This window comes from Podarcis vaucheri (genome assembly GCF_965113315.1).
Source record: "Podarcis vaucheri genome assembly, chromosome: 17".
In the NCBI taxonomy this organism is placed as follows: domain Eukaryota; kingdom Metazoa; phylum Chordata; class Lepidosauria; order Squamata; family Lacertidae; genus Podarcis; species Podarcis vaucheri.
Genome location: NC_138755.1, coordinates 16616821 through 16640218, shown reverse-complemented (window position 1 = coordinate 16640218; position 23398 = coordinate 16616821). Strand labels below are relative to the sequence as shown.

Genomic DNA, 23398 nt, shown 5'->3' with positions numbered 1-23398 from the left:
ACACACTCAAGGGCTGGTTACCATACCATGTGGCTTGGTTTGCTATGCTAGTTCTTGAAGGACCAGGGAGAGAAGGGCGCTTCAGATTCAGCAGGCTATTTCCCTACTGTCAAGGAAGCAACTCTAAAGATGTGATAATCCTGTGTCCCTGGCCCAAGGGGTCTCATAGGCAGGTGGCAGCAGCCGCAGCAGAGAAAGAGAGAAATCTAGAATGGATTTCCCAGGGCTACTAGATTTATTTACTCAAAAATGTTTTGCCCCACCTTCTGCACCAAATGCACTCCCCAAGGTGGCTCACTGTAAGCTTTTGGTGTGAAACACATATTTCAAATAAATTATTTAAGGCAGACAAGTAGTATTAACACTCATTACTTAACCAATACAGTGGTACCTCGGGTTAAGTACTTAATTCGTTCTGGAGGTCTGTACTTAACCTGAAACTGTTCTTAACCTGAAGCACCACTTTAGCTAATGGGGCCTCCCACTGCTGCCGCACCGCCGGAGCCCGATTTCTGTTCTCATCCTGAAGCAAAGTTCTTAACCTGAAACACTATTTCTGGGTTAGCGGAGTATGTAACCTGAAGCGTATGTAACCTGAAGCGTATGTAACCTGAAGCATATGTAACCCGAGGTATCACTGTATTATTTTAGAACATCTGATTGTATGGGTTTAAAGACATTGCGAGCTACGTTGATCAGTCCTGTTGGAGTTGAAAGTTGGGGCAGGAGTTCAATTAATAATTACGATCAATAAATGGTTAGTATTAATAAATAAATAATTATAATATTAACTTATGAAAGTTGAGACTAAGAGAATAGTGGCTTGTTTAATGCCACCTAGTAAATTCATAATGGAGCGAAGAACTGACATCCCCAATGCAAAGCTGAATCCACGCCTTATTTATTTATTCATCACTACATGTATATTATTTATTACATCTGTAACCTACCCTTCCTTCAAGGAGCTCATAGTCAAACAGTTCTCCTTACTTGTCCTCACACATACGCTGTGACATAGGCATGGCAGTGACTGGACCAAGGTCGCCTAGTGAGTCTTCATGGCCAAGGGGAGACTTTATGCTGGGTCTCCCTAATCCTGACCTAACACTCTAATAACCACACCACACTGGGTCTCGTAGCCGCCGCATATCACCAGCTCTGGGTGCCTAAATGTAGAAATGCCTATGGATCTTTGGGTTTTAATTATTTCAAATGAACTTATTAACAAATATCTGAAGTGTGGCAGTCCGATTTGCCTGGTGTAATATTAGGGTTTACTCACTGTACAAGGAATGCTATATAACTGCACATTGGTTGAAGAGAAGTTGAAGGAGCTGGATATGTTTAGCCTGGAAAAGAGGGGACAGCCATCTTCAAATATCTGAGAGGCTGTCACATGTTGTTGGTTTTACCATATGGATTTTAATTTTGTCAGCTTAATTTAAACAATACAAACTGGGCATAGGTTTTTTGTGCAGGACAAATAAGGAATAAATTGCACGAAAAATTGGCCTCCCCAGACAAATCTGTGGAGGGTATCAGGAGACTTCAAAGTAACAAAAAACTAAGATACATGCAACAAATGTGGAGCACTCCCTATTGTCTTTCCCAGCCTATATTTCAGCTGGAAGAGGACCCAATTGGCAGCAGCTGCAAAGAGTTTCTCCAGAATCAATACTGCGATGATAAAGCTACCCTTAAAAAAAAACAAAACACCACCAAACCATGTGAAACTCAGGTGGTCCAATTCTTAGAAGCCACAAAGGATGGTGATGATGTCACCCAAAACTGAAGAAGCCCGTAAAAGGTATACAAAGATTTAACTACAACAAGGGTGGACTATTTCTCAAATATATTAGGGAACAGCTCTGTTTTTGTTAAACTTGGGGAGGAAACTGTAGCTCTATGTATGTATGGGTTGGATCAAACACTTGCAAAAGTAGCAGAGGGAAAGTGTAGCTTAAAGCAGATGAAGAGCAAGAAAATATGGGGTGCAACTCCATTCCCCCAGCTGCTTCCCTATCGAGTGAGGCAAATGTAGTTGAAGGGTAGCGAACAAGCAAGCAAGCAAACACCTCCCACCTGCATCTTTGGTGCTACTTAAGAACAGCTCCCTGATCCGAGTACACCACTAAACAAATGAATTTGGCACTTTGAAGCATCCGTTGCAGTGAATTCAAATGCCTCCCCCCCCCCCGCTACTTTAAAATCTATGAAAGCATCATCCCATGAGCAGAGGCAAAAGTAAACAGATACCAGGAAATAACCCTCTGAGATTACCACCAACACTGCAATTAAATGACCTCAGACATAAAGAGAGGAACTTCTGCTAAACCCGACCAAACGCCACGAGGCGTTTCCACGCTCCTGCTTGCTGTGTATTTTAATCCGCAGCAGCCATCAACAAACATTCCCGCCCCCCAATTCTTCTTTTTCACCTGCCTTTAGAACATGACAGGTGTAAGAGATGGCTCCCCAGGAAGAAGCATATCGTTTTGCAAAATCAAAAATTATGACTTTTGAAATCTCACCGAACTAAATTGCAGTGTTTGAAGAAAAAGAGGCGGCAATTCTAGATCAGCACCGATGAAGACAAGGTGTGGAGCATCTGAGGCCTGTCTGTTTACCCTCACAAATCTTGTCTGCGCAGGCAGCTTTTCTTTATCATCGAGTTCCACATTAGGAAGAAAATAAAGCACTGGTGTGCCAAACAAAACCATGTCTCCCTCATTTTATTTTACTCTGCTGTGCATCTTATTCTTTGCACTGTCTAATTTGGTCATTTAAAAGCCAATGCAAATCACTCAGGGGCACAGTAACCCCATTCAGCACCAGGGAGTCTCCCACCCACCTGCTCGCCCCGTACCCCCCCCAAAAAAAACCAGTACTTTTGTCTTGTCAGGATTCAACCTCAATCTGCTAGTCACCATCCATCCTCCAAATGCCTCCAGATACTCACACAGGACCATCACCGTCTTCACTGGTTCAGATTTGAAGGAGAGGTAGAGCTGGGCATTGTCCGTATATTAGTGAATGCCCAGCCCAAACTCCTGATGATCTCTCCCAGCAGCTTCATATAGATGTTAAAAAGCATAAGGGAGAGGATGGAGCCCTGAGGCACCCCACAAGTGAGAGCCCAGGGGTCTGAACATGGATCCCCAACACCACTTTCTGGACACGACCCAGGAGGAAGAAGCAGAACCATTGCCTTACAGTGCCCCAACCCCCAAACCCTCTTGACAGTCCAGAAGGATGTCATGATCAATGGGTCAAATGCCGCTGAGAGATCCAGCAGGACTAGGAAACAGCTTTTACCTTGGTTCCTGGCCTGCCGGAGATCATCGACCTGCGCGACCAAGGCAATTTCAGTCCCATGAAAAGGCCTGAATCCTGATTGGAAGGGATCCATGTGGTCTGCATCCTCCAGGCGTGCTTGGAGTTGTTCAGCAACCACTCGCTCAATCGCCTTGCCCAAGAATGGACTGGGCGATAGTTGGCCATATTGGCCCTTTCCAAATATTTTTTTTTAAGAAGCAGTTTAATATAGCATTTCCACACTGATCTGTTTCATGGGATGACTGGTTGCAAAGCACTGGACTGGGGATAGGGGATTGAGAGAGTTGATTATTAAATCCAGCCCATTTAAATGCACTAAATCTAACTAATTTCAACTGAACTTAGCTCCATGCAAACCTACCGAGGGCTGCAGCCTTAAATATGAAATATTCTTTTTCGGAACTCCTGCGGAAAATGGGAAAGTTATCAGACCAAGAAATGGAAAACAAGAGAGTGCAGACTAGAGAGAATCAAGATTATTATTCTGCATTGTCTAAAAGTTAATTCACTTTAAAACACAAAATAGATGAAAATAGCACTTGGAGGGTGGCCAAAAGAGAGAAAACAGAACCACTGCAGGATTACCAAGAAGCATATAATGAAATAATATTATGGCAGTGTTTCTATACACAAAGAGGCAAAACATACATTTTAGGCAACAATCACAAGCATACTTCCAAGGATGTAAGCCTCATTGATACCAATGGGGCTACCTTCCAAGGAAAGATGCATAGTACAGCATTCTTAACCTCTTGAAGGTTTGTTCTTGTTCTTCTTAACAATGTGATACAGAGCAAATGAATGGCTTTAAATGCTTTAGTTTTCATTGCTGCTACTGATTAATTTGCACATTCAGGATTGGAGTTTGAGTTGATTCTAGTTTTTTAATCATTTTGATCTTCTAGGCCACCTCAAGCAAACTCATGTACAGGAAGGTGGGATATATATTTTGAAATAAAATCAGTCATTCAAATTGTATCTAAGCTTAAAAAAGGTAAAGGGACCCCTGACTATCAGGTCCAGTTGTGACCGACTCTGGGGTTGCGGCGCTCATCTCGCTTTATTGGCCGAGGGAGCCGGCGTACAGTTTACAGTCATGTCGCCAGCATGACTAAGCCGCTTCTGGCGAACCAGAGCAGCGCACAGAAACGCCGTTTACCTTTCTGCCAGAGCAGTACCTATTTATCTACTTGCACTTTGAGGTGCTTTCGAACTGCTAGGTTGGCAGGAGCAGGGACTGAGCAACGGGAGCTCACCCCGTTGCGGGGATTCGAACTGCCGACCTTCTGATCGGTAAGTCCTAGGCTCTGTGGTTTAACCCACAGCACCACCCGCATCCCTGCATCTAAACTTTTGCCCCTACAAATTGTTGCTGCTGCTGCTGTTTTCCTTCCAGGGGGTGGGGGGTGGAATCGGAATGCATAGAAAATTAACTACCAACCCATTTCAGAGATGACACCCAACTTCAACAGGACAAGTAAATTATTTGAACTACGGTATATGCGTAGTCGTTCTCATTCAAGCCCATTGAATTGCCAAATTTTAATCTCCCCTTCCCCTTTCCGATAAAAACAATCACCGTCTGGGGTTCGAAGGCCAAATTAATGCAGGACACCTAATCTTGTCTCGGTTCCTGCTCCCACCCCACCACTTCCTACTGCAGCTCCCTCTCTCTCTCCATGAAAATCTGTTCTTGAAGGGCCCGGAACCTTCCAAAGTGGGATTTAAACATGCCTTGAAGCACTCAAGGAGGCAAGGGAAATCAGCAACCTCTCTCCTGAGAGCAGAAACACTTTCTACTTACACCCTGAGCTGTTTGGATCTAACACAGTCGATTATTAACTCAACAGCTCATAGTCTGGTTACCTATAATGTAGAAGAGGATATAGAAGGTGGAAATATTTTCTTTAGGATATACCATAGCTATATAGGGCATCAGAAGAGTTTACGGTGACAACATTTATTTTTCAATGTTATCTTCCAATTTGTTTTAAAATCTTTCCAATAGAAGGTGGGCTTTTTTTGTTGTTGCTGCTGCTGTTGGTCTTTTAGTCTGGAAGATGGGCCTGCCAATTATTTTTGCACTAGTGCACATAAACAGGGAAAGGCTGTATCTTAGGTGTGAGTTATATATTCCCGTACAAAATAATTGTATATTCTATGAAGACTGATTCTTTTTCTGGAGAAATATACAGCAACACAAGGGAAATCTTGTACTGGCAGCATAACTGAAGTGGCAAGATACAATATTAGAAAAACAGAGCTACTTTCATTACTGTGATGCTGTGTGTCAGAATGTCTCTCCTTAATGAACCTGTTTGCAATAAGACTCAGGGTGCAAAGAGGCTATTTAGAGAGTCTATTGTGTCTATAGTGAGTCCTTCAAATATCTTCCCACCATTAGACATGCCGCATTGACCAATTCTGTCCTGATTGCTGTTCTTTTTAGTATCAAGGGACATTCTTGCCCAGACAGACCGATGGATCAGAAACTGCAGTTCATAAAATGTTTACACTATACACATACCCACACAGTCATGCAAGCAACAAAGTCCCAGATCACACAGTGCATTGAATGTGGCAATGTCATCTGCAGGCTTATGACTTTCCAATATCAACGAAAGGATTTAAGTTAAACTTAGCCGGCGCTGCCTGCCTGTCACTCTTCAACAAAAGCCTTATTCACTCTCCCTCCTCCCTTTCAGAGTTTAGCCAAGATCGAGGCTCACATGGGAACGTTTCAGGCAAATGTTCTCTATGTCACAAGGCTTTAAAAAAAATAAAAATCAGCCAAGGCCTTCTCTTAATTGCTGACAGCAGAAAGGGACAATGTGTGTCATGCCATCAAGGAGCAAAAACTTTGCCGTGAATAAACAAAATAAAACATAATGTAAGATTTATTCCAAAAGAATGTGTACTGGGCTTCTCACTGCTGACAGCAGTGAAAGAATAATAGATTTCCATCCACAAAAAAACCCACAGATGACTGCATGCTTTCTAATAACTTGGTAGCAAACTTTTCCAAGAGGGGGGCCAGTCCACTGTCTCTCAGACCTTGTGTGGGGCTGAATTATATATTTTTTTTGGGGGGGTGAACGAATTCCTATGTCCCACAAATAACCCAGAGATGCATTTTAAATAAAAGGACACATTCTACTCATGTAAAAACACACTGATTCCCGGACTGTCCGTAGGCCAGATTGAGAAGGCGATTGGGCCGGATCTGGGCCCCGGGCCTTAGTTTGCCTACCCATGAACTATCACCTCAATACTTAGCAGAAATCCCAGGACCTCAAGAGAGAAGTAGGTTTCAATCACACCCCAGATCCCCACCTGGTTCTCTTGCATCTAAAAGTCATTAAACCGGTGCATTTTTAACCAGAAAACTATTCAGATTTGTGAAAATGAGTATTACAAACATTTTCTTCCTTTCACTGAACCGTATAGATATTCTGGTGATATGGAATGTATGGAAATGGACTTCAGCTGTGAAGAAATATACACATAGCACTACATTATTTGATAGAAGAAATACAAAAGTCTTGGGCAACCTGCTCTTATTAACGTACTTACAGCAAAAGAAATATATAATAATAAAAAAATCCTAGACGTGTCTACCTAGAAGAAAGTTCCATTGAGTTCAATGGAAGTAAAGCATGCATGGGATTACAGCCACTCAAGAATTTACAAATAAAGAAGTCATTGTGGTTGGAAAAGTTTGTGCCATGGGTCAATTCCTATGTAATATTGGGAACGTAAGCTCCGGCTCTCTGAAGCGATTCCATGGGTGCACAAACATGACCAAGTAACACTCAAATGGGTTAACCATGTAAGAGTTCTGAAGATACCATATTTCCTTGAAGGTAATGCACACTTTTTTGGCCAAATTACATCATAAAAATTAGGGTGCACATTAGATATGATGGCGCATTAGATCTGCGTAAATATGTTAAATCACTTGAGCAGTGAAGAATCAGCTCCATGATCTTTTTTAGTACTTAAGACTGAACTCATATTCACAGAATATCCTAATGTATCACTTGTTATTATCCATTAGGTTTATATGTTGCTTTTTAATGTGGTGCGTGCATAGGTATGCAGAGGTGAGGGGGAGGAAACACACAGAAATACACAGGTGCTTGGCTTTTGCCAATTTGTAAAAAGCATTGTACAAGCTAAAATACATTTAGTATGTGCTGTGTGCTCACAGATCACTCCTAAAACGGCATGTGGAAAACTCTCTGGCAGGCACATGCGCATACAAGTGCAACCTCAAAACCCATGAGTTTGTGCAAATTACTGTTGGAAATTTGCATAGCAAAAGCCTGCCTAGAAAGTCAAGCATGTAAACTCAGGGCAGGCATTAACCAGCTCACTATCCAACAATCCATGCATTCAGCAGTTTCAGAATAAAAAGATATGGGACTTATACTATGTATTTTCCTACATGTATATAACGTTTTCTCCTCTGTCGGTAAGCGCACTATATACACCAGGGGTCAGCAAACTTTTTCAGCAGGGGACCGATCTACTGTCCCACAGCCCTTGTGGGGGGCCGGACTATATTTTGGGGAAAAATATGAACAAATTCCTATGCCCCACAAATAACCCAGAGATGCATTTTAAATAAAAGGATACATTCTACTCATGTAAAAACACGCTGATTCCAGGACCATCTGCAGGCCAGATTTAGAAGGCGATTGGGCCGAATCCGGCCCCCGGGCCTTAGTTTGCCTACCCATGATATACACTATTCTGCCAACCCTCTTGCTCTTCCACACACAACTCACCTATCGCAACCAGTTGCCTCATTCTTTCCTGGAAGGCTTCTGCAATAGAAGTAGCATGTTTCTCCTAATTCCAGTTAGGTTTCCCTTCAAGGCATGAAAGTTACAGCACATCAACTCCTTCCCATGCTGCAAAGATAAACGACAGAAGCTCCAAGCCACGTGGGCAGAGCCCACACTGCGAAAAGCTGCAAGATAGGTTGATCCCACATGACTGAGGCCTGTGGGTGTTGCTCTGAAGCCCAGAACGTCATGCTCATGGTGCTACTTTAAAGCAACAGCACTGCAGCAGCTCCCAAACCACGAAGATAACTTGAGCAAACGGCTTCCCAATCCCATAATAAAGGAGGCACTACTGTTTTCTGAGCTATGAGGAATGTTAAAGGATCCAGGTGCAAGGAACAGCATAATAAGCAATCAGTTTACAATGAAAACTCCTGTGTAACTGTTCTACAGTAAAGGCCAAACTGATAGGAATTAGCTCTGCAGCAAGGTTAGTTAATTGCTCTCAGCTCTTTCCATTTTCTCATAGAGTAGCGGTCACATCAATACTTCTACGCTATACCACTAAGGGAAACCTGCCACACTTTCAAGCTCATAAAACAATGTTTTGCCAGGACATGTTTGCAAGCATTGCCACAAATGCATTCTTCTTCTTTTAATCCTGGAAGAATTTCATATTTTGCAAGGTAAAGGGTCGAGTAATCGCCAAAAACTTGGTTCCTTTTCTTTACTGCAAAGCATATTTGTAATCACTGGAAACGTTTAGGGATCTGTCGTGAATCAGAAGAGTTCCCTTTCAAAATCCCTTCCTCGGCCTCATGCCTTGTGCCCAATCCCTAGTCAGCAGTTCACAAGCAGAGCTGTTGCTGTGAATCTGGAGCATCAACATTCCAAAATGTCAACCATTCCCTCATTTTGAGACATTTCAACAACAAAACAATTTTAAATTCTGTCAAAACAGTTTTGCGGAGTGCTTCATCTAGTCGAAAGCAGCATTTCTGATGGAACAGCAAAGTGAAAAAAAGAATTAAACCTGGCCTAATTATATCCTCATTACTTGTTTCACGAAAAACATGCTTTCATTGGTATTATGACTCAAACCTCAACAGTCCACAGATGTTCTGCCGTTTCCAGTTGAACAATAAAAATGAGTGAGGAATCACACTCTTGGCAGGATGGGATTCACAAACCAAGTACTCAGATTTATACAACGAACAAAATCTAATAGGCAGCCCCTGTCTTAAGAAATCACTTTAAAGTTTCCCTAAGGTTCCCAGCATAATTTTGTTTGACCTTTAATTAAAAAGACTACCACAACTAGGCCCTTGGGTCATCACTTAAGACAGGTTTTACTGTACATTTACAAATGCACACTTGCATACTTTGCAAGATAGTATGTAGTACCAACAAAAAAAATTCCTGAACATATATGCACAGCAAAACAAGAACATTGCATTATTACCATAAACTCCAGTTGGTACAGGCTGATTTACAGGGCAGTGTACATTTCTTGATTAGGCACATGCTAACTTGTACAGCATTTTCACACTCAACGAAATTCTTCACTATTAGGATATTAAGCAGTGAATTGGGCATAGTTTGCATCACACATCCATTTCCAAATTTGCAAAAATAAATAAATAATAATTTATTTAAAAGCCTGAAATCGATAATATTTTGAAGAATTATGCAATAAGATCACAACTGCTATTTTTAGTTTCTCTTGCAGTGTTTGTCTTTTCTTTGTACCACAAATGAATGCTATAACCGCACGAGATATTTTGGTAAACCCTGCAAGGCTTGGGGAGGGAAATTGAACTTTTTTTCTCATTAAAAACCCACCTTCTCCCATGCAAAGTTACTAAATACTGTACATGAAAAATACATTAATACTAAATACATGCTAAATATTATTCACTGGGGACCCAAAAATGAGTTGCAGAAGGATAGACAAGTGGATCCAGAAAATATTTGCTGTGATTTAAAATGAGCAGGCTTCTGAATCCCTTGCCGCCATTATTCTCATCCAGAGCAAGAGTATACTGCACACAGGGATCTATGGGAAGAATGCAGATGACAGACACCTATTGGAAGAGTGCATAGTGTGAATTGCTAGATGAGGAAGGGTAAAAGTGGAAAGGACTTAGTAATACCAAGAAATACATTTGCATGTGCATGTTCTATGAGTTCTACATGGAGGAAGTTAGGAAGAGCAATGCCAGCCAGTGATACGAGTAAGGCATACTGTAATGGCTTAATTATAGAACTAACAAATAAGCCAATATAAGGTGCAATTAAGGGGGGATGGTTTGTATTCAGTTATGCTATATTTCCTGAACTTGGTTTCAAAATATCAAATTCAGATGTTGCATGTAACCATAATCTTTGGAAGAGTAAATAAAACATTCTGCACACTGCACACCATAAATCTCATACTTAACTTACCATACAAATTGACTCCAAAACAAACATAATTTTCAAACCTCCTCCTTTCCCACAAAGTAGTCGTACAACCAACCCAATCAAGCTCTCAAACTCTGAATTCTTGTACGGCATGTTTACTCTAGCATCAAACCGAGAATATCAACTTTTCATTTATTAACTTAGAGCCACATACTATCCATTTAATGATATATACTACATACTATGTTTTTGTCTACATGAGAAGCCAGTGTAGATGTTTTAACAACAATGTTACGCGCTGCCAGCTAGATACTCCCATCAGCAGCTTGGCTGCTGCATTCTGCACAGGCAGGACCTTTTGGAACAGGCCCAAGGGCTGCCCCATGTAGAGTGTACTGCAGTAATCCAGCCTTCCATTTACCAAACACATGGACTCCCATGAGCTTACTCAAAATCTACACAAGTCAATTGGAGGCTGTTAGGAGTTCACAGAATTATTGTTAAGCAGGCCAATGGTTCTCTGCACATGAAACCAAGTTGTGCAAGTCCCAATTCTCACTTCAGCCACAAATTCGACAGGTAGCCATAAGCAAGACACAGTTTTGGGGCCAAACTAGAAGAGATGTTCAAATGCATTTTTTTAAAATTCAAATGGCATCAACTGGGGGGGGGGGTTATTGGGATCACAGCAAGTGCATAGGGAGAATTTGAATGTGTGCATACATCTGTATGTAAATATGTATCTCTACATTTATAGAAAGATGGACATGTTATTTGGATGATATGCACTTGTGCAGACTTTGTCCATGTGCATTTCCTTGATATATGAGCCCAATTTGCACCATTTTGTTGGGGTTACCTATTTCACTTGTTAGAGTCATCCAGCAGCTCGAGCAAGGCTCGTAAGTCAGATATCTGAAACACTGCTCCCATTCCTTCCCTACTTGAGCATCACTTCTTTGTAGGCGAAATCAACTGCAGTGCGTACACTCTGTGTCCACTTTTCAGTGTGTGTCTGGTTTTTTGGTGAGCAAATAGCCCCAGATCACTTGTGCTGGTAAGCCAAGCTACATGTCCCAGAGATATCCCTGAAATCTTAAACCTGGAAGAATTGTGAGTGGAAGGGAAGTGTGAAAATGTGTGCATGCATTCTACAGGGCGCTGACATCAATGAACCTGGATAGCATAACAAGAGTTGAATTATTTGATCATGGAGTTGAAGGTCACCATATAACTAGTCAAAACACCTGCTTAGTGTAGGAACTCCAGTGGTAGAGCAACTCCAAGGGATGGCTATGCTGACTGAAACCCTCCAGCGAGGGACAGCTTGTTACCCTTCTCATTAATTGGTTCCACTGACAAAATTTATCTTACCGTCAAGGATTTCCTCTCTAAGGTTCCTCCGTAACCAGAACTCAGTGTCAAATGCTGCAGAGCAAAAGGTGACAATCAAGAGGCATCCTGGCAGTGGAACCATGCAAATGTGACATGCCAAAAAATCCAGCATACTCCAGCTGCTTTGTGCTGTTTCAACAATGCAAAATAGCAATAAATCTGGTTTAATCGGCAAGTTAAGTGACATTTATGGATGCTATTCATTGCTGAATTGGCACATGGCAGCTGGTGTCTACGGGTGAGGTTAGTCCTAGAAAAATATTTTGGAAATGGAAAGTGAAGCACTACGGTTAACATTTGGTACTAGGGGGAAAAATATTTCTAAATTTCAAGAGCGTTGATTTAAAACTGGAATATACTACTCAGGTATCTTGCATAGCATTATGAGATGCATTACTTCCAAAAGGTCCTGAAATATGTTTTAAAAGTTCAGCGTTTCTGAACATGAGTAACAACGTACCACCAAATCAGACTATTGGCTGATTAATTTCCTCAGCTCCACAAGCAACATTTCTGTTTGAGGTGGTGAAGATGTAGGGTCGAACTTGTTATTTGGATTGTAAAAAGCACCTTTCTGTCTAGGTCTGTTCTTCTTCAGGTACAGCTTCTTTGCTTTGGGCTTTTTCTCTGTCACAGTTTGCATGCTTGTTGTTTATGGCAGAAAGCATCTTGACCTCTACAGTTCTATGATTCAACCTATGATTCTCTCTTTTAACATGCACTATGACAAGGCTGGGATGGCGACACCCTTTTATTCGTGAGAAGCTTTGAAGGTGAAACATCTAGTGTTCCTGAGCCTTCTGCAAAAGCTTCTGTTATATCGTGAAATTTATGATATGCTCTGGGGAGCAGAGAACTAGTTGCACCTGCACTGGAGATGGGGGTGTGCATCAAGGGATTACAGTAAGGCGATTTTTGAGCCAAGGGTTCCTGAAATGCTAGTACAATAAGTGTCTAAATGAAATCTGCCCAGCTACCGAAAAGGAGAGCCACCCTACTGCTTTAGGTATCACAGGCATCAAGATAAAGAGACTTTTGAGAAGTTTTAACACACCTGAGCTCAAAACCGCATGCGCACACTCTCTTGCTCTCTCTCTTTCAGACTTTGAGGCATATTTGATAAGTTCCATGAGTGACCAAAAGAACTGCCAACTTTAATTATGACTTTAGAAACTATTGCAGAAATCTAGTTCCATGCCCCAAATCCAACCCACATAAAAGACAAATGAAGAGCTGAGCTTTCTTCCCTTTTCATACTGCAGGAAGGACCACTGTCAAGTCCAGTGAAACTTATAGATGGCATCCTGAGAGAAATAAAAGTGCAAAAGTGATTTTCAGCAGCTCTAAAAAGGTAGAGGAAGTTGAAATAAGAGGATCCTTTGCAAGTTACCTGTGCCTTCTACACTATTGGGTATCAGCTTTTAGGGCTGGGTGATATCTGGTTTTCAACATTGTGATGTATCACCAGCTAAACATCACAACATACCAATACAGTGGTGCCTCGGGTTAAGAAGTTAATTCGTTCTGGAGGTCCGTTCTTAACCTGAAACTGTTTTTAACCTGAAGCACCACTTTAGCTAATGGGGCCTCCCGCTGCTGCCGCATGATTTCTGTTCTCATCCTGAAGCAAAGTTCTTAACCCGAGGTACTATTTCTGGGTTAGCGGAGTCTGTAACCTGAAGCGTCTGTAACCTGAAGCGTCTGCAACCGGAGGTACCACTGTAGTAAAAAAAAGTTGTTTCCCTGAATTGTATCACTGCACAAAGTAACTCTGTGTGTTCTTGTGTGTGTTTCTCACCTGTTCTTTGTCAAGAGATTTGCCAGTCCTTAGAGAGGAAGGAATGCCATTACTTTTAACAGCTGTGTGGCAGGGGAACAGCTCAGAGGCTGGAGCTGGTCTCATTCCTCATCATGAAGTGGCCGACTGAGCCCCGTTTCGGACAGAGTGGCATCACACAAGAGGTTCCCTACCACACAACTCTTAATGAGCAAAGGTGGGACTCGACTTAATGTCTAGCCTTGCAGACAAGAGGGGGAAAGTGGGGAGTTATTTCTAGAAATACAGGGGAAATGTGTCCTCCTGTGTAGACACAATGTGTTTTGGAAAAGGAAGGGGGAAAGGATAACTTAGAACTAAATTACTCGTAAAAATAAATACCACACCACACAAGGTCCGCTATCTAAAGATACATCTTGAGCAGTGTAAATCTAACTTGCTGAAAATTGTTTTGTGGATTCTCCCAGCATATATTCACTCTCTTTAGTGAACTTAAAAGTCATTCCAAGTAATGTTCACATGGCAAAGGAAAGATAGTCTCCATGGCCTGCCGTGTAGGCTTACCATCTCATCGGTTTTTCATTAATCGTTTTTCCTGTATGCTACTTTAAGGGGCTATTTGAGCTGGGTTTCCCAGCTTGCTCTGTGTTATGTACATTTGTGTTGCCTGGCGAGTTTTAATAATGTAGCAGGAAGATATTTCTTAACAGACACTTCAAACTACTTCTAGCCAAGTTCTTCCCCCACTATGGAGTGCTCTGCTGCTCAACAATATTCAGGGTGGGGGGGAGCTGTTCAATATGAGCGCTACCAATTAGTAAAAATAATTTCTCTCTAAAGAAAACAAATAAATTATGGGCATCGCATAGCAGCTAGAGGGTATGAAATCAATTGCACTGTGCGGCCAGGTCAAAAGTAATAAAAAGCCATTTAGTTATTATGAAAATGCCAAACCAATTTGACAATTCTGGTGCATATAAACCATGAGGGGCTAAGCCCCACTCAGGGGCCTTGTCTGGTGTCTGTCTTCTTTGTGCATGTGTTCCTGTGTATGTGCAAGGGAAGGGGTAGTGTGCACCAACTTTTGTTTCTGATGCACCAACTTTTGACCACCCCTACTACTGCCATAAGGGACACGGATGGTGCTGTGGGTTAAACCACAGAGCCTAGGACTTGCCGATCACAAGGTTGGTGGTTCAAATCCCTGCAAAGGGGTGAGCTCCCGTTGCTCGGTCCCTGCTCCTGCCAACCTAGCAGTTCGAAAGCACGTCAAAGTGCAAGTAGATAAATAGGTACCGCTCTGGCAGGAAGGTAAATGGCGTTTCTGTGTGCTGCTCTGGTTCGCCAGAAGCAGCTTAGTCATGCTGGCCACATCACCCGGAAGCTGTATGCCGACTCCCTTGGCCAGTAAAGCGAGATGAGCACCACAACCCCAGAGTCGGCTGCGACTGGACCTAATGGTCAGGGGTCCCTTTACCTTTACCTTTACTACTGCCATGGGTACATGCCCTCCAACATTTCTCCAACAAAAATAGGGACGTCCTAAGGAAAAGAGGGACCTTCTGGGATCAAATCAGGGGTAAATAGGGATACTTGAAGAGACTGAGAGGGCTGGCCCTTGCCCCCCCCCCCGACCATAATCATCAGCACCATAAACATTGGTCCTTGTATGTTTCACCTTCGTAGGAAGCATAAAAAGAGAGTGGTTAGGAATCCAAACAGAGGAAAAACGTATGTCCCATTTCCCCCCCCCCCAGGAAAAAAACCACAACTCCGTCATAGTAATAATTAGTTAATTAATTAAGTGGTGACAGGTCTAATAGCATCCCACCCAAACAAAAATAGTTTTAAGACTGTAGCTCAGAACTTACCATAACAAAATGTTCCTTCCATAATTGTTGCACACTTGTAGGGACAATACAATACAGTGGTACCTCTGGTGAAGTACTTACCGTATTTTTTGCACCATAACACTCACTTTTTTCCTCCTAGAAAGTAAGGGGAAATGTCTGTGCGTGTTATGGAGCGAATGCCTGCGGGTGGCGGGGGGGGGGTCTGCTGCAGTCGTGAGCTGAGGATCTATGGTTCCCCTTCCTTCCCTCCTCCATGGTTACAAAGCATGGATCCACATGGATCCTCAGGATTTTTGCATTGGTCTACTCCAAACTTACTGTCAGATCACATGTCTGTGGCCACAGCATGAACCACAAAAATCATATATCCACTATTTCGTTTAGAATAATTTTTTTCTTGTTTTCCTCCTCTAAAAACTATGTGCGTGTTATAGTCTGGTGCGTGTTATAGAGCGAAAAATACAGTAATTCGTTCCGGAGGTCCGTTCTTAACCTGAAATTGTTCTTAACCTGAAGCACCACTTTAGCTAATGGGGCCTCCTGCTGCCGCCGCACCGCCGGAGCACGATTTCTGTTCTCATCCTGAAGCAAAGTTCTTAGCCTGAAGCACTATTTCTGGGTTAGTGGAGTCTGTAACCTGAAGTGTATGTAACCTGAAGCGTATGTAACCTGAGGTACCACTGTACCTTTCAAAGAAAGGCTGGTGCCCAAGACTAACCCTCTTGCCAAGAGGTCAGAGCAGACTTCATGTCCTTTTCCATTCAAATGGATTAGGTCAAACCACCTTTTAAACTACACCAAAATGCTACCAGGTGTGGAATCACATTCCCTATACGGCTTTTAGTTTAGACGCACTGGGGGTGGGGGGGCAGCGCACGGTGTAATTAAGAGTCATAAAACTATGCATGGTGCAGTGAGAGTGGATACAGAAAAGTTTTCCCCCTTTTCCCATCACACTAGGATTCTGGTTCAGCACATGCAAATTCACCGGGGGTAGGGGGACAACTAATATTTAGTAAACAAAGAAAAAGATAACGAGCATCTGAAGATTGCAAATGAGAGATTTTACCCAACAACCTATTCTCTCTAGTGGTGTCATAAAAGTTTGAAATGCCTTAGCTCAAGATACTAACACTCAAAATGAAGGCAAGAATTAAGGCCACTGAATTAATCTCCAGCTCAGATTTGCATCTAAGGGCTGAGAAGAACTCTTCCCCTTCCATTCTCACAACCCACCAATGTCAGGGAGGAGGAAGAAAGAGGCATCTCCAGGATCTGGGAGCTCACAAATTTGGGCCAGTAATATACATCAATTAAGTTCTCTCAGTGGATTCCCGCCCTCCTGCCCAGAGTTCTATACTTGTCAGTCCCACTCTAAACTGCATCTGCAGACATTTGTCCATTGCTGTACTTTTCCGTCTACACCCCATTCATTTGCAAGCTACTGACAAAGCTTACTATTCATTTTCCACCTTCAGGAAGAGCAAATGTATTTAGCACATTTGCATCCTGTATGTCACCAAAGGGGAAAAGGCAGGGTACACAGGTCTGTCATCCATTTTATCTTAATGGCTACCCAGTCATATAAAGTTGGTTGAGAGATAGTGACTGCACACTGCTCAACAGTCCCAATTTAAGTGGGACATCTCAGAATCACAGAGGCCAATCCCACTTCTGAATGGATCCCAGAATGTCTGGGGTTTTTGTGTTCAGGTGCTCTGGTGTGAGTCAGCTGGTTTGTGTCAGAACAGAAGCTGCTCGGTTTTTGTTTTTGTTTGGGTCTCATGCTTTTGCGAGAGGTCAGAACCCAAAAACGAGTGTCCTGGTTTTGTTTCCCAGGATATTGGAGGGTATGTGACTAGCTCAAGGTCATCCTATGAGTTTCATGGCTAATAATTAGTTGCAACCCATATCTGCATCCTGTACCCATTCCATCAACAACACACAATGAATTGGAGTGCGGTATATGAAATGTTATAATCTTAGTCCTTACAATTCCTGAAAAAATTACAAAGAACTAATGTAATCGCATGTTTTTCATGCCAGTGCCTGATAGAATACCGGGTTTAAAATAAAACTGCAAATCAAGAGTTGGTTTTTTGTTTTGTTTTTTAATATGTCTGTGTGCACACCCATAACCACATGCTTACAAAGTCACGCAACGCCCCTTAGAAAGCTTTTAAAGGATGCTGAACTGAAGGAAGTTGAATTTTTACTTTTCTGTATTTATCATTAAAGGAAGCAAAAGGTCCCCATTAAAAAAAAAAAAAGCCTGAAACTGTGTTAAACTCATAACATGCCAGAAACGTATAGCCATCTCCAACAGTGCAGAATGCAATATCCATTCAACTTTGCTTGCAAATATTTAATATGCTAAACAAAATGACAGTCTTCTGCATTAGGCAGCTCCTCCCATTATTATAAAAAGCCCCTCCAAAGCCAATAATTCATTTCATAGCCAAACCTACTCAACTCAGCATTGGAGCCTTTAGAGTGCAAATATATTAGCTGCAACTATAGCAAGTGCCTGTCATGTTGAATAGCATGAGAAAGAGAGATAGTAATTATTGCCGAGAAGCCATTAGAGAGCTCCTTAGTAAAACAAGCTGCTGGAGCAAACTAATGGACTAACAGTCCATTGCTATGTCTTTTCCTATTCCATTTAGCTGCATGTCACTCCTATCAAATCATCCGACACTTGCTACGCAGGCAGGCTCAGTACAATTAGTGAGAGCTGTGACTCTCCGTGCTTTTTTTCTTTTCTTTTTTAAGAAAAAGAAACTGAGGCTACAATGAGCGGGGCCATGTATTCAGGAAGAAATGTTTTTTTTAAAAAAAAAATAGTTTAGAAAGCACAAAGTCAAACATCCAAGAAAGAAAGAAAAGAAAGAGGGTGTCCACTAGGCTTTATACCAATTTGCAGTGATTGGGAATTCAAGCTTTTATAGCTTCGAAGAAAAAGCATTTAAGAAGGAAGACATTTATTCATTCGGTTCTAACAATCAGCAGGAGAACCTTATCACTGGCTTTGCTTTACTCTTCTGTTCTCACCAGTGGTTCCCATTTTAGCTGCCACACGTCCTTGCGAAAGAGAAAACTGTTTTTTATTAAGCAAAATTGGCTGTGAGCATTAATAAAAGAGCGTAATTTACATATGCGTTACCAGGTGTTGTTTATTAAGTAAGTGCGACATTTCAAAAGAAAAGGTGGACAAACAGCAGCTCCTACATAACAATGATAATATAGCAAGTTTCTGAACCTAATGTGTGTTTGTGTGCACACCACAGAGCTGGTTCATAAAGACTATCAATGGATGCTAAGCAATCCTTTTAACTCTGTTAACCTATCAGGTGTTTCAATAAACAGTTTGCCTTAAAGCGCCTGATGTTCATACATGAAAAAGAATCAACATTGCTGAAGTTTTAAGGGACAAGTTTCACTTTGTTTCCTTCTCCAAGGATCACTAAGTCATCTAGAAATTCCATATAGCAATGCTCACTATTACATAGATAGACTTTTGGGTCCCTATGTTTGTCTTTGATCCTTGGGATATTATTATTCATTTAAAATCACTGAAATTCCCATGGATGTTTTTGCTGTCTGGACAATCTGTGGATGTTGCTCCAAAAGAGTGCCTATTTCGCCCTACTGCACCAAGAACAAACTAATCGGTGACATGCGCACTGTAAGAGGGGGCAGGAGTTAATGAGATTTATTAAAATGCAGGGAAGAAAAAGTGTGATAATCCTACACAATGAGCAACTGCGAAGAGGGAGGTTACGAGTTAACGGTGAGGCACTGTGAATATTTGGAAGACAACCTTCCTATAAATGAGACACTGCTGGTTACGGTAATGGGGAATTTGCAATGAAGGGAAGGACATGCAATTATAATCTGGCTGGGCCCCACTGGACAAAAAGTGATTTACTTGAAAGCTGCCTTTGCACTCGGTAAATGTTCCTGTTATGGGCTGCTCAGCCTGTGACAGCTTTCCAGATGTCAATCAAATTATCATCTATTTACAGTTGATTTGGTAGTGTCATTTGCAATATTCCCTACGTTTCTGATGAAATTGGAAGCACAGAATTTCTTCCAGTTTGCCCTGGCACTCAAGTGGGCAGACTGCTCTTTGCAAATGTCATGTGTCCGCTTATCAGGACTCTAAGGAGAGCGAACTTCCATTCGGCTGAGTGAATCGCTACCAGATGCAAATCTCCCAATCGCCAAGGGAAGAGTATGGCAAATTTTAATGTACTTTGAAAAACTCAGTTTACATCAGTGCTCAAGGTGCGGCTTTACCCAGGCTAACAGTTTTTGTATAACAATGAGCCTAAATTAAAGACCAAAAAAAGGAGAAAAAACCCACCACACTGCCAACACTACCCCACAAGGAAATTATTTTAACTCCTTCATGAAACTGCAAAAGAGTGAATCAAAAACTTACCACCGCCTAATCCAATATCCATTTGAAAGTTTAAATTTTGCATGTACATATTTTGATATTTAAAAAGGAAATATTGTTTTTTGGCAGTTTAGTTGTATCTATCTCTTCCAGGAACTTTAAGGAGAAAGAACATGTTCTTGCTGGATGTGCAAGCCTGTTTTGATTTGGACAACTTGGACATAACATAGCTGATAGCTTGAGGAATGCCCTTATTCTTCCTCTTAATGCAAAGTTTAGAAGAAGTAAAAAGTATGGATAATAATGCAGCAGTTTTGTCATACAAAAAGACATTAAGATACTCTTGCTTGCTTTGGGCATGCTAAAGTTATAAAAGGGAAATGGATATTGTCCTCATAAGAGTGAGAGGGGCAGCTTTTCATATATTAGCACATGCAATAAAGTGCTGCATTTCTCTCCACCTATCAAAATGATTTCACTGTCCTATGGGATATTTGTATGTGGTTTAAAAGTGGTGTGCATCTATTTGGTCCACAATATTGCTAGATCAATATATTTCTTTTCTTAATAAAATAATCTCAGGACTCCTGAAGTACATTACTGAAGAAGAAGAAACATGGCAGATTACTTTGACTGGAACTCAACTCCATACATTGACCAAAACGTAATGCTGAGAACCAGTGTGGTTCAGCAAGCAGAGCAATGACTGAAGTCTTGGATTCAAATTTCCCCCTCATCCATGAAGTCACATTTTCTTCAGCAAGTCGGGGTGGTTCTTGGCTCTAGTTCCCCATCTGTAAGACGAGACAACCATTGTCTCCTCACACAGTTGTTTGTGACAGAAAGACTATAGGATGCTTTGCACTTTAAAAAGTGCTACACAAAAGGATATTAACAAGAAACATGATGTGTAGAAAGGACTGTGGAGTAGCAGCTGTTAAAATAAACCCATTTGAAATGGAGTTTCATTCCGGTAGTTTCCCACAAAACAAAACTGAACACTGGTGTGCTGCATACTACCCAATATCCTGTACTATGAAGATCTCTAATCCTAAAGATACAGTAGTGCTTATACATGTAGACTAAGCCTACCCTTGTTCTGGGCTTTGTATAATTTAGGATGGGGAAACTTCCCAGTCGAGATTAGAAACTGTTTCCAGAGGTACTTTAAACAATTATATACACAAGGGCCACAGAAAGAAATTGATATAGATCAATTTTTGAAAATAAATGGATTACAAAAAATCTCTCAAGAAAATAAATTAATGTTAAATTTGAAAATAATTGAACAGGACGTAGAAGGTGCCATTCAGAATATGCAATTAGGTAAATCTCCAGGACCGGATGGATTGACTTCTAGATACTACAGATCTTTAAAAGAATGGTTAGTACAACCTTTAAAGGAAGTCTGTAATGAAATATTGGAAGGGAAAGGGGCACCAGAGTCGTGGAAGGAAGCGTATATCACACTTATACCGAAAACAGAGACTGAAAAGACACAGCTCAAGAACTACCGCCCCATATCACTGCTTAATGTGGATTATAAAATCTTTGCAGATATTTTGGCTAAAAGACTTTAAAAAGTGCTAGTGGAAGAGATTCATAAAGATCAAGCAGGCTTTCTCCCAGGTAGACACTTGTCTGATAATATGAGAAACATAATTAATATTTTAGAAAAATTACAAGTGAATATTAATACCAAGGCAGTTTTTATATTTGTGGATGCGGAGAAAGCTTTTGACAATATTTCTTGGAGTTTTATGAAGAAGAACCTACAGGGGATGGGGGTAGGTCAAGGTTTTGGAAATAGTATAAGTGCAATTTATTCTGAACAAAAGGCCAAATTAATTGCTAATAACGTGGTGACAGAGGAATTTAAGATAGAAAAAGGGACATGACAAGGTTGCCCAATCTCCCCATTGCTTTTTATATCGGTCCTGGAGGTTCTGCTGAATATGATTAGAAGGGACCAATTGGTTAAAGGTATACAAGTCGGAGCTAAACAGTACAAATTGAGAGCATTTGCAGATGACTTAGTATTGACATTACAGGAGTCAGAATCTAGTACTAAAAGAGTTTTGGAACTGATTCAAGAGTTTGGTCAGGTTGCAGGATTTAAACTAAATAAGTTGAAAACAAAGGTTTTAGAAAAAAATTTAACAGCGATTGAGAGAGGTTTCAGAACGAGACAGGCTTAACAGTGGTTAAGAAAGTGAAATACCTGGGGATTAACATGACAGCTAAAAATGGGAATTTATTTAAAGACAATTATGAAAAATGCTGGACGGAAGTGAAGAAAGATTTAGAAATTTGATCTAATTTGAAGCTTTCACTGCTAGGCTGTATTGCTGCGATAAAAATGAATGTATTGCCCAGAATGTTGTTTTTGTTTCAAACATTGCAAATTTTGGATAAAATGGATTGTTTCAAGAAGTGGCAGAGAGATATTTCTAGATTTGTCTGGCAGGGCAAGAAGCCTAGAATAAAATTTAAAATACTAACGGACACAAAGGAAAGAGGTGGATTTGCCCTGCCAGACCTTAAACTTTATTATGAAACAGCAGCTTTTTGCTGCCTGAAAGAATGGCTGCTTCTTGGAAACACAGACATTTTGAAGGTTTTAATAATGTATTTAGATGGCATGCATATTTGTGGTATGATAAGGTCAAAGCACATAAAGCATTTAAAAATCATATTGTCAGGAAAGCATTATTTAATGTCTGGATAAGATATAAGGATCTACTTGAAAATAAAACCCAAAGGTGGTTGTCACTGATGGAAGCGAAGGCTCAGAAAAAGCTCAATATGGAGGCCAAATGGCCAAAATATTGGGAAATTTTGGAACAAGAGGGAGACAAATTGAAATTGCAGAGTTTTGAAAAGCTAAAAAATAAAGTGCGAGATTGGCTTCATTATTATCAGATAATGGAGGCATATAATTTGGACAAGAAAATTGGCTTCCAGGTGGAAAAATCAAAATTGGAAACCTTTACCTTTTAAGGCTACTGTTGGACTACAGTTCCCATCAGCTTTGACTATTGGTCATGCTGGATAGGGCTGACAGACCCCAGGAGATCTTGAAGCATGCAGGTTCTACATCTGCAATATATCAGCTTGAAAACTTGTTGCCACCTACCACGTTAAAGGTACCCCTGCCCGTACGGGCCAGTCTTGACAGACTGTAGGGTTGTTCGCCCATCTCACTCAAGAGGCCGGGGGCCAGCGCTGTCCGCAGACACTTCCGGGTCACGTGGCCAGCGTGACAAAGCTGCATCTGGTGAGCCAGCGCAGCACACGGAAACGCCGTTTACCTTCCCGCCAGTAAGCGGTCCCTATTTATCTACTTGCACCCAGGGGTGCTTTCGAACTGCTAGGTTGGCAGGCGCTGGGACCGAGCAACGGGAGTGCACCCCGCCGCGGGGATTCGAACCGCCGACCTTTC

General features: G+C 41.4%; 1 protein-coding gene across 5 annotated transcripts in view; it reads right to left on the bottom strand.

Annotated features, from left to right (window-relative positions):
• BNC2 (basonuclin zinc finger protein 2) overlaps positions 1 to 23398 on the bottom strand; it is a 409457-nt gene that overhangs the window by 325054 nt on the left and 61005 nt on the right. Inside the window, exon 1 of one of the 5 annotated variants that reach the window (XM_082204621.1) lies at positions 8127 to 8285. The exons of the other annotated variants lie outside the window; for them this stretch is intronic. The gene's annotated coding sequence lies outside the window, so the exon portion shown is untranslated. Of the gene's footprint in view, positions 1 to 8126; positions 8286 to 23398 lie in introns of those variants that run through there. 5 annotated transcript variants of the gene reach the window in all.